Source organism: Tenrec ecaudatus, chromosome 4, assembly GCF_050624435.1.
Source record: "Tenrec ecaudatus isolate mTenEca1 chromosome 4, mTenEca1.hap1, whole genome shotgun sequence".
In the NCBI taxonomy this organism is placed as follows: domain Eukaryota; kingdom Metazoa; phylum Chordata; class Mammalia; order Afrosoricida; family Tenrecidae; genus Tenrec; species Tenrec ecaudatus.
Window position 1 is genome coordinate 126,871,568 of NC_134533.1, and position 12,468 is coordinate 126,884,035.

Genomic DNA, 12,468 nt, shown 5'->3' on the forward strand with positions numbered 1-12,468 from the left:
TATGGGACCAAAGCAGAACTCAGTTCACATACTTTACAAGGGATCTAACCTTGATGTTTGATTAAATAGGTCTCTTATGGCCTTGCTTGATCTAAGAATAAAACTTTCAATGTCTGAAGAATTGAAAGGACTATATGTTCTCACAATTATTCTCCATAAATGTTTGTATCAACTTCCTTATAGAGGAGGTTTCAAAATATCCCAGATAAAAATTCCATTATCTTTTTATTTAATTTTTCCTGATTTAATTCCCTTTGGCATATACCAATGAATAGAAATTATGAGAATACTGTTTAATTAATAATAAATTCTCTTTAACTTTTAGAGAGATGGCAAACTTTTCCAAAGTTCTTGTACATTTTTTACATTCATACCAGCAATAGTCTCATATTCCAATTTTCCCACATCCTCTAAAATAGTTATTTTCCATTCTTGTTTTTAATGAGAGGATCTCATAGACAAATGTCTGTTCAAATATTTGCCCATAATTTAATTTAGTTGCCTGCTTTTCAGGTATTAGATTATAAGAGCTCTCTCTATAGTCTAGATATTAATGCCTTATGGGATTTTCACATATATTCTCTCATTTTATGGCTTATTTTTAAAATCTTTTAAAACATTTTATTGTGAATTAGATGAAGGATTACAGAGCAAATCATCAGTTTTACATTCAACACTTCATATGCATTCTGATTGAATGCAGTCATTGAATGCATACCCTCAAAGTACCATTGCTCACCATACTTCCTTCTGTGTTTTCTGTTTTCATTTCTCCTTTCCTATTCCTGTGGATGTTGCCCTTGGGTAAATGCTGCCCTTTTGATGTTACTCGGTGGATGATTCTAAGTAGAGGATAAGTTCAGTTACATACCTAAAGAGGAAGGGCCACGTTTCTTGGTTATAGTCATCGTCTGTTCCATTAGTAGACCTGATTTTGAGTTCTGTTCTACGTTGTTTCTTATTCTATTCAGGCCCTTCTAATGGGATCCTTTTCAGAACAGGTGGTAGTGGTAGTCAGACGCCAACTAGTTCTTATCTCAGGGTCGTGGAGACTGCTGTTTGCATGGTTCATTGGTTCATTGATTAATTGTTTCTGTATGTCTTTTGGTTTTCATTCTTTTTTGTTCCTATTGACAGGAAGAGACCAATTTTTGTACCTTTGATGGCTGATCACAAGCTTTCAATATTTCAATCACTACTAACCCAAGTTGAATGTAGAACATTTCTGTGCGAATTATGTTATGCTAATTGGCCTTGGTATCTCCAGTCACCATGATCCTGACTCCTCAGGACTAGGGACTCATTCCCACAAGAAGTTTGGTTATGTCTAAGAAGTTTTCATAACTTTGCCTCTGTATGCTTTATCACATTCATGGCTATATTTGCAGCAAAAGTAAAAACACATGCAGATATTATCTGTCACTCCCTGTTCAATATTTGTGTTTATGCAAGTACTACTATTCGATCCCATTATTGCAAGACTCTTATATAATAATTTTTATCTCTGTTGCCTTTAACTATGGCAAACTTCCCAGTGTTTTCCCCTGCCACCATTATTTTTTCCCAACCTTGCCCTCCTTATGCACTGCCTTTCCCCTCACCAGCTTCATATTTGTCTACCGTCTAGTCTATGACTTAGCCATTCCATCTCCTCTCACCCCTTACTCCCATGGAATCAGTGCTGAGTCAAAGTGGCCCAATAAGACAGGATAAAACTTCCTCTGTGAGTTTCCAAGACTAGGTATTTATGGGAGTAGAAAACCCTGTCTTTCTCCAAAGGAACGACTGGTAGTTTAGAACTGTGGACCTTGCAATTAGCAGTCCAATGCATAGCCACTATGCTGCCAGACCTCCTTCCTGTCACCCCTGGTAACCATCAAATAATGTTAGTATAAAGAACTTTTCATGAATTCTTTAAAAAAATCATTTTATTAGGGGCTGATACAACTCATCACAATCCATACATACATTAATTGTGTAAAGCACATTTGTACATTCATTGTCCTCATCATTCTCAAAACATTTGCTCGCCACTTAAGCGTCTGGCATCAGCTCCTCATTTTTCCCCTTCCTCCTCCCTCCCCCTCCCTCACGAATTCTTGATAATTTATAAATTATTATTTTGTCATTTTGCGCTGTTCGACGTCTCCCTTCACCCACTTTTCTATTGTCTGTCCCCAGAGAGGAGGTTATATGTAGATCCTTGTAATCAGTTCCCCCTTTCCACCCCACCCTCCATCCCTGCATGAATTCTTATAATGTCTCATAAAATAATTGTCCTTTTGTGACTGACTAATCACAAATTTTGTCCTTTAGTTACATCATGTTGTGCTCTGAGATTCATCATTATTTAATATTGCATAGTTTTCATTTGGTGTATGCACCAAAGTTTGTTTATCTATTCTTATGATGGACATTTAGCTTATTTCTATCTTTTTGCTATAGTGATTAGTTTGTGGTGAACATGGGTGTGCATATATGTATTCATGTTGCAGCTCTTGTTTCTTTAGCATATATACCAAGAGGGGTTTGCTGGGTCATATGGTTCTTTTATTTCCAATATTTTTAGTAAGTACCATATTGCTTTCCACACTGGTTGCATTGTTTTACAGTTCTACCAGCAGTGTATGAGGGTATCTTCACACCCTTGCCTGCATTTATTGTTATCTGTTTTTATTGTACTGTGCTCTCAATGCTGACACACAGTGCTTTTTCATAGTTGCTTTGGTTTCCACTCCTGAAATGGTTGCTTTCCAACATTTCTTCCTGTGTTTGTTGGCTACCTTAATCTCCATCTAAAATGGGATCATAGCCACAAGCAGATAGTCCAGAATTATAATACACCACATATGGAATTATGGCTAGAAAGGCCATATTAATTAACTGTATCTCAGAAGAAAAGAGGGGGGAACTCCATATGACGAAAGCACTAAGCATTAAATATGGCTGTACCAGTAATGTGGTAAGAGCAAGTGCTGCCATCCATAGAGGGCAGAACAGGGTCTGCCAACTACAAAGGGGGTGGGGGGGGGAGCTCACCCCCTCAAGAAGTGTTGGGGAGTGGAAATGAAAAAAGGGAAGTGAGTGAGAGCGAATAACTGGCAATAAAAGAGACAGTCCTAATGCAAGTAAACGCTGCTAAACATTTCAGCAGTCCTCAGTATGTGGTATGTGCTCTGCTAATCACAGTCAGATGAGAAAAGTGCTTCTGAACATGGAGGTGAAAGAATAGAGTACCCATTCCACGGTAGCAATAATAATAATTAAAAAGGGAAAAGTTGGAGGAATAAAGAAGAAAAAAGTGAGGAGAGGGAAGAAGTGAAGAAAAAAGGTGGGGGTGGAGAGCACAGTGCTGTTAAAGACAGAACAAGGAAGCTGGAGAAGGAATAAGGGAGTAGTCCAGCAGAGTTCAGTGTGCGCATGAGCAGTGAAGAAAGAAATGACCTGTAGAAACCTTGTTGCTCATTACAATAATAATAAAAATTACACCCAGAGTCAGGGTGTGACGTAGCACTGATGAAGAATACAGCTTTCCTCCAGTTCCTAAATGCTTCCTCCCTCCCCACTATCATGATCCGAATTTTACCTTGCAAGTCTGGATAGAGTAGAGGTTGTACACTGGTGCAGATAGGAGCTGGAGGCACAGGGAATCCAGGGTGGATGATACCTTCAGGACCAGGGGTGTGAGGGGCTATACTGGGAGAGTGGAGGGTGAGTGGGTTGGAAAGGGGGAACCGATTACAAGGATCTACATGTGACCACCTCCCTGGGGGATGGACAACAGAGAAGGGGGTGAAGGAAGATGCTGGACAGGGCAAGATATGACAAAATAATAATTTATAAATTATCAAGGGCTCGAGGGAAGCGGCAACGGGGAGGGAGGGAAAAAAAGAGGACTTTATGCAAAAGTCTTAGTGAACAAATGCTTTGAAAATGATTAGGGCAAAGAATGTACAGATGTGCTTTATACAGTTGATGTATGTACATGTATGGATTGTGATAAGAGTTGTATGAGTCCCTAATAAAAGGTTTTGAAAAATTACACCCACTAGCACCATGGCAGTTATGTTGGAAGTGCTTCATCTTTTTTTTAATACTTTTACTGGGGGTCTCTGTGTTAGACAGGGTTCTCTAGAGAGACAAAACCAGATTGCTACTAATTATATATGTATATATTTATAAAGATAGATATATAACACAAGAAAATGAACCATTAAATTATATACAGATAGATAATACAAGAAATTAACAGTTAAATTATAAATTATAAAACAGTGAAACACTAGCAATCCTTTAAGTCTTGAGAACTGCCAGTTCCTTTTCTGTAGAGAGAGCTGGGCTATATATACCCAGGTAGCAAACGGCAAGACAGGTCACCAACTGTCACGAACTGTCGGTCCCCAGCTCTAGAGATGAATATTCCAATTGAGTGGTCTTAAAGGGACCTTAAGTTACAGTGACACAGTCCACAGGCTAGGTTTATCACAGGTAGTGTACCCTTTAAATTGAGGCACAGAGCTAGCAAGGCAAGGCTCACTGAGCCATTTATCTCTCCGTCCTTCAATTAATCCTACTTGGGTTTATCGGCCAGGCTGGCACAATAAACTATCGCAAACCACCCCTTGCCAACCTGGCACCTGTACACAATTTTTAAGCCATATATACTTATATAATTTCCAGACATTAATGAAATCGCACTTATATGTCAGGGGAAGCCAGCCCCTAACACATCATTACGGGTCCGGTAGGTGCAATTGTACAGCGATTACATGAGAGAAATAAGAGAAGTATTGAAATAAATGGAGTCATATACGATTCATGGTAATATGCTCACCTCAGCCCCACTCGATGGTCCACATGGAGGGAAAGAGATATCTTTAATGCTAGCCCAGGCTTGTTATATTCTCTGGGGATATGCAAGCCCCCTAATTACAGGTGAGTATAAACATCACAGATAGGGGTTGTGCTATAGGGTGGTCTAGGGATTACAAACCTTGCTTTTGCAATTGATCGTGTGGTCATAATTGTTAGGTAGAACTACCTTCTACTACTACCCATTCTGTATTACCTTTGCCCTCAGCAAGCACCTCAGCTGGCTGTGGTTTTTGGCCTGGCGGGGTGACACAGACCTTCATTCCTGAGGGGTCTGGGTCATTATAAGTCCTGTCTGGATTGGGTTGCTGTAACTTACCATTTACTTTAATAACAGGGCATGGTAACACTAACAGTTGACCTATGAGATCTCCTGGATTCCAGACATATTCTTCTTTACCTCCATTATGTAACACCATTCCAATTTTTCCTTGGTAATCAGGATCAATCACACCACTTAGTACAGTGACACCCTTCCTGACCTGTTGATCCAAAGGCATGAGAAGCCCAAAGTGCCCAGAGGGCATTCTCAGTTGCCAGTTCAGTGGAATCCATGCTGTGTTTCCAGGTGGGAGAGTTCGGGACCAGGGCCTCCAGGCCCGAGGAACACAGGGTTGCTGCGACAGGAAGCAAAAATGCTGCAAGGGGATCACTAGGAGTAACAGTGAGTGGTGCCATGCCATCTTCCACCCCTTGGTTCCTGGACCCATGAATTCTGGCAATTGGAGACACAGCACCATATATTGACCACTGGTTTAGAGCGTATACAGCTTCCTGGAGAACATTGCCCCAGCCCCGCAAGTTGTTGCCACCTAGTTGGTGCTGTAATTGTGTCTTTAGGAGCCCATTCCATTGTTCTATCAAGCCGGCAGCTTCAGGATGATGAGGAACATGATACGACCAGTGGATTCCATGGGAATGGGCCCATCGCTGCACTGTATTTGCTGTGAAGTGAGTTCCTTGATCTGAAGCAATGCTATGTGGGATGCCATGCCGGTGGATGAGGCATTCTGTAAGTCCACAAATAGTTTTGGCAGAAGCATCGTGTGCATGGAAGGCAAATCCATACCCAAAGGACATGGCCTCCCCCTCATTCAAGGGGTTGTGGCTCATTAAACTGGCTCAAGTCTGGGAATTGATTGAGCGACAGTGACTGTCTCTTCTGCTATTCACCTGATCTGCCATCCTTTCGCCTGTACAGATCACGTCAATATTTAGTAGGTTTCCCATTTATTTCATTCCAAGGGACACTGTGGCTAAGTAGCCAATGCCATAATTCCACACGAGACAGGTTGCTTTGACTACTATTGAAAACTTGTTGTCTATTATAACCACGCCCACTCTGTCTCTATTGATTCAGTGCTGACACCTACCCTCTACCATCACGGGAACTATTCAGCCCCATTGTGGGCAAATGTGGGAGTTCGCTTAGGGAAGTGCCCAGTGTTAATCCTAGTGCACGTAAAATAGCAATTACAGGAGTCTTAAGAGATGCTGGGGCCCACTTCACAAACTTGTTCCTTATGGTTGTGGTAAAGGGTATGTCCTCAGGATGCCCCCTTTTTGGGTCTATGGGAATATTCTGATAGATCCATTCTAACATACCAATGTTGCTAAGCTTTTGGATGCCTTCATCTACAGTATACCAAGGTCGGTCAGGTACTTCAAGTTGGTCTAATCTAGGCCATCTGGCAGTCCATAAAATATTATTATTTTGTCATATGTTACACTGTCCGACATCTCCCCCCTGCCTTCTCTGCTGTCTACCCCCCAGGAAGGAGGCTATACGTAGATTCTTGTAAGCAGTTCTTCCTTTCTAGCCCACATTCTCTCCACCCTCCAGACATGGCCACTCTCACCACTGGTCCTGAAGGAGTCATCTGTCTGGGATTCCCTGTGTTTCCAGTTGCTCTCTGTACCAATGTATATCCTCTGGTCTAGCCAGATTTGTAAGGTAGAATTGGGATCACGATAGTGGGGGGCAGCGGGGGAGGAAGCATTTAAGAACTAGAGGAAAGTTATTTATTTCATCGTTGCTACCCTGCACCCTGACTGGCTCATCCCCCACAACCCTTCAGTTAGGGGTGTCCGGTTGGCTACCAATGGGCGTTGAGTCTCCACTCTGCACTCACCTACATTTTCTTTAAAGAATTTTTTTATTATAGTTTGCATCAGCTAGCCGGGTTCATTTCAACTCCTTCACTGCCAGACCTGGGGGCAGAGACTGCTTCAGCTTCTCGGCCTTCTCCTTGTCGGTGATGACCAGGGTGTAGAGGTACCTGCTGGACCGCACCTTGAACTTCACGTTATCCTTGTTCTTCTTGATCTTGACAGACATGGCGTCCTTTTACCGTGCCATGAGCAGGAAGTCCTTGATCTCTTCAATTTTGCGAGGCATGGCGACGAGGCGCGGACCGGCACCGGCCGGGACCCACCTACATTTTCAATGATAGAATTTTTTGTTCCCTGATGCTTGATACATGATCCCTTTGACAGCTCGTGGTCACACAGCCTGGTGTGTTTCTTCCATGTGGGCTTTGCTGCTTCTGAACTAGATGGCCACTTGTTTATCTTTGAGCTTTTAAGACCCCAGATGCTATATCTTGTGATAGCTGGGCACCATCAGCTTTCTTCACTACATTTGCTTAGGCACACACTTGTCTTCAGTGATTGTATCAGGAAGGTGGGCACCCACTGATATGATTTTTAGTTCTTTGATGTCTCATAACTGGTCTCTTCTACACCTCCTGGTCAGCTAGGCTGGTGTCCTTCTTCCATGTGGGCTTTGATACTTCTCAGCTAGATAGCCGCTTGTTTATTTCAAGCCTTTAAGACTCCAGACATGATATCTTTTGATAGCCAGGTATCATTAGCTTTCTTAACCACATTTGCTTATGCACACATTTTTCTTCAGCAATTGTGTTGGGAAGGTGTGCATCCTGGATTGCCAATTTGATAGAACAACGTGTTCTTGCATTGAGTAAGTGCTTGAGAGGAGGCCCAATGTCCATCTGCTGCCTTAGTACGAAATCTATAAATATATGCACATAGATCTGTTTCCCTACACTCATATAAATAATATATTTATATATGTACATTCTAGATTTTGGACCCTTTGTCACCTAGTTCTTTCCTATATTTCCTTTTACTTTCCTCTTGTCCCACTATCATGCTCAGCCTTCATTTGGGTTTCAGTAATTTCTCTCGGTTACCTTGCCCTTGCTGAATCCCTACAAGGCCATTCACACCCTCCTTGCTACTGATTTTGGGTAACTTATTGCTCCCCTGTCCCCTCTCCCGTGTCCCCCCCGGAACCGTTGGTCCTGTTGTTTTCCCCTTCAGACTATTCATCCAGTCTATCTTATCTAGATGGTTGTGTAGAGATAATAATATGCACCAAAAATCAAGTCATTACAAGGTAGGTGATGAGTGAGAACATTGCTATGACAACAAAAAAGGAACCAAGTAACAATAGAAGAATAAATTAAGAGAAAAAATTTAAAAAAATTTAAAAAACCTGTAAGTAGGTCAAGGTCTGGTTTTTGATCTCTAGGCATGTCCTCCAGTCAGGTCCAATGGGTTACCATGCTGTGGCCCCAGAGTCTGTCCTTTATACTCCCTCGGGGGCTGCCTGCTCTGCTCCCACGGTTGCTGTGTTGCACGCTTTTAGTGGTTTGCCTCAGTGTCACAGGGTCAGTCTGGGCCAGTCCCGACCCTGAGTCTCCAGTGTTGTTCCTCTTAGGACCCTGGGCCATCAAGGGACGGTGTGTTTCATAGTGGGATCAGCCATATTATCCACTCTGTCCACTGGCTGTTCAGAGTGGGGATATTGTCCTCCAGGCCTGATGGGCCAGGATGTGCTCCACTCTCTCCTCCTACCCCTTCTTTGCTCCCATTTGTTCTGTTCGAACATGCCCCTCTCCCCTAGCTGCAGCTTCAGTGCCATCCTCTCAATTAAATTCTTTTGGGGTGAGGGGTAGTTTTCCATGTAGCTGTTATGGGTGCCAAGCCCTCAGGGCCCTCCACTGTCTCTCCACTCTTGCTGGCACAATGCATTCGTCTGGCTCTGGCTTTATATATGGCCCCTCTTTCCCTGTGGAGACACAAACAATACCCTCCCCTTGGGTGTGTCAGTGCCCTATTCCCCCAACACACATCTCTTTTTTTCCTATTTCCCCTTTTTTCCCCTCCACCCCCGTTTTAGTTGGCTACCATATGTACTCCTGGATTTGGTCTGGACCCTGTCTTACTACCTGGACCTCCCCCCTGGAGTGTTTGTATGCAGTTGCTTTTTCCCTGCGCCCCTTTTGCTCTTACCTTTCTGTTCTCTCTTTCTATATTTCTATCTCTATCTATATAAACTTACCTCCGTGGACTCGTTATACTTGTTCTTTTGTGCTTAGCTTACTTCACTTAGCATAATTTCGTCCAGTTCTTCCCATGCATCGATACGCTTCATGCGTTCATCACTGCTTTTTAGTGATGCATAGTACTCCATTGTATGTGTATACCAGTTTTTTAATCCATTCATTTTGTTGATGGAAATTTGGGTTGTTTCCAATTCCTTGCGATTGTGAACTGTGCTGCAATGAGCACGGATGTATGGCGGGGGTTTGTTCCTTGCCTCTTTTATGTATATGCCCAGTAGAGGGATTGCTGGGTTGTATGGTAACTCAATTTCCATCTGTTTGAGAAATCGCCAAATCGATTTCCTTAGTGACTGTATATACCTACAGGTCCACCAGCAGTGGATGAGAGTTCCTATCTCACCAAAGCCCCTCCAACACTTGTTGCTTTCAGTTTTTTGAGTTGGGCTATCTTTGATGTGTTAGGTGGTATCTCATAGTTGTTTTGATTTGCATTTCTCTTATGGCTAACGAACGGGAACATTTTCTCATATGTTTATTGGCCATTCGGTTTCAGACTCTGTGAAACTTCTGTTCAGGTCCTTTGCCCACCTACTCAGTGGGCACTTAGTTTTTCTCTTATTGTAAGCTTGCGAAGTATTGTAGATTTTAGTAATAAGGCCTTTGTCTGACGTGTATTGCTAAAGATGCGTTCCCAGTCAGTGGACTCTTTTATTACTTTCTTGGTGAATTCTTTAGATGTAATACAGGTGTCTTATCTTCAGTATGTCCCACTTGTCTATTTGTGACTCCTCTGTATTTGTATCCTTCCCTATTTCTGATAGCTTATGTATTCCCTGTGCCAAGGTCCTCAAGTTTGTCCCAGTTCCCTAATTGATGACCCTAATTTTTTCAGGTTTTATCTCAAGGTCTCTGATCTACCTTGAGTTTATTCTTGTGCATGGAGTGAGGTTAGGGTCTTTTTTTTCCCATTGTTCTGCAGGTAGCTATAAATGTTTTCCAGCACCATTTATTGAAGATGGCATCTGCTTCCCATTTAATATTTTTGGGCCCTTATAAAAATCTGTTGCCTGTATGCTCATGTTTTTATTTCTGGGTCTTCAGCTCTTTTCCATTGGTCTGAATATCTGTCATTATGCCAGTGCTACACTGTTTTGAGTACTTGGCTGCATAGTACGTGCTGATATCAGGTAGAGCAAGCCCTCCCACTTTGTCCTTCTTGAGGAGTTCTCTGCTAATTCTGGGCTTCTTCCCTATCCATATGAAGTTGGTAATGTGTTTTTCCAATGATTTGAAGAAGGATGGTGTTATTTGTATCAGGATAGCATTGAACTTATATAGTGCCTTGGGCAGAACTGTCATCTTTACTATATTCAGTCTGCCCATCCATGCGTATGGGATATTCTTCCATTTGTTGGGGTCACTCTTGATTTCTTGAAGTAGTGTTTTATAATTTTCCTCATACAAATCTGTAGTTTTTTTTATCCCTAGGTATTTCAATTTGTGCTTGGCAATTATAAAGCGTACTACATTTTCAATCATCTTTTTTGTGGTCTTGTCTGATGTGTAGAGCAATCCAATAGACTTCTGTTTGTTGATTTTGTATCCTGCCACTTTGCCATATTCCTCTGTTGCTTCCAACACTCCGCTTGTGGATTTACAAGGGATCTTCGATATATAGAATCATATTGTTTGCAAATAATGATAATTTCGCCTCTTCCTTCCCCAGCAGAATACCTTTAATGTCTTTCCTTTGTCTTATGTTGTTAGCTAGGACCTCCAGTACCATGTCAAATAGGAGTGGGGTCAAAGGGCATCCTTATCTCGTCCCCTTTTTCAGTGGAATTGATTTAGTCTTTTCTTCATTAACTACCACATTAGCTGTTGGTTTTTCAAATATGGCTTGTATAATATTGAGGAATTTTCCTTCTATTCCTACCTTCTTAAGTGTCTTAAACAGGAATGCTTGTTGGATTTTGTCGAATGCTTTTTCCACGTTTATTGATATCATCATGTGGTTCTTATCATTTTTCCTGCCAATGCAGTGAATAATGCTGATTGTCTTTCTTATGTTGAACCATCCCTGCATCCCTGGTATGAATCTCACTTGGTCATGGTGAATTATTTTTTAAATATGCTTTTGTATTCTATTGGCCAGTATCTTCTTTAGGGATTTTGGTCTCAATTCTTGTGGCATCTTTGCCTGCTTTAGCTGTTAAAGTTACACTAGCTTCATAGAAACAGTTGGGGAGTTTTCTGTCTTTTTAAATGTTCTGGAAGAGTTTGTATAAGATTGGTGTCAGTTCTTCTCTGAATGCTTTGTAGAATTCTTTTGCGAAACCATCTGACCTCGGGGATTTTTTGGTTAGTAATCCCTTGATTACCTTGTCTATTTCTTCCTTTGCTACGGGTCTGTTGAGGTTGTTGACATCCATCTGGGATAGTCTAGGGAGGGATTGTGTTTCCAAATATGTGTCCATATCTTCCAAATGGTTGAATTCGTTAGAATATATACCTTCATAATACTTTGTAATTATCATTTTGATTTCATAAGGGCCCGCTGTAATGTCCCATATTTCATCCCTTATCCTTGCAAATTTCATTTGTTCCTTCCTTTCTTTGGCTAGGTTTGCCAGAGGTCTATCAATTCTGTTAATTCTTTCAAAGAACCAACTTTTAGTGGCATTATTTTTTTCCATATTTTTCTTGTTTTCCCTCTCCTGTATCTCAGTTGTGATTTTTATTATATGTATCCTTTTGTTATTAGAAGGGTTGTTCTGTTGACTGTGCTCTAATTGGTGTTAGTTTTGTGTCAGCATATCATCCACGAGTTGCTCTTCTTTTTTGATGTGTGCGTTTATTGCTATCAGCCTTCCTCTGATAAACGCCTTTGCTGTATCCCACAGGTTTTGGTACGTTGTATGTTTGTTCTCATTGGTTTCTAGAAATTCCTGATTTTATCTCTGATCTGGGTCAATACCCACTCTGTTTGCAATTGGAAATTGTTCATCCTCCAATTGTTTGCCCTTGTTTTCTTCACTGTCCTGATAATTTCCAGCGTTATGGTGCAATGATCAGAGAGATGTCTGTATAATCTCTATGTGTTTGAATTTACTCAAACTCGACTTGTGTCCCAGCATGTGAATTATTTTGCATGTGTGTGGAAAGTTCTGAAAATATCTATCTAATCAAGTCGTCCAATTGTGCTATTTAGATCTGTAGCCTCCTT

General features: G+C 41.5%; 1 protein-coding gene and 1 pseudogene across 2 annotated transcripts in view; one reads left to right on the forward strand and one right to left on the reverse strand.

The window, feature by feature from the left end:
* The window catches only part of ZNF248 (zinc finger protein 248), an 85,287-nt gene that overhangs the window by 4,797 nt on the left and 68,022 nt on the right, over nucleotides 1-12,468 (forward strand). The window lies entirely within an intron of this gene.
* LOC142447110 (large ribosomal subunit protein eL38 pseudogene) lies at nucleotides 7,010-7,270 on the reverse strand (annotated as a pseudogene).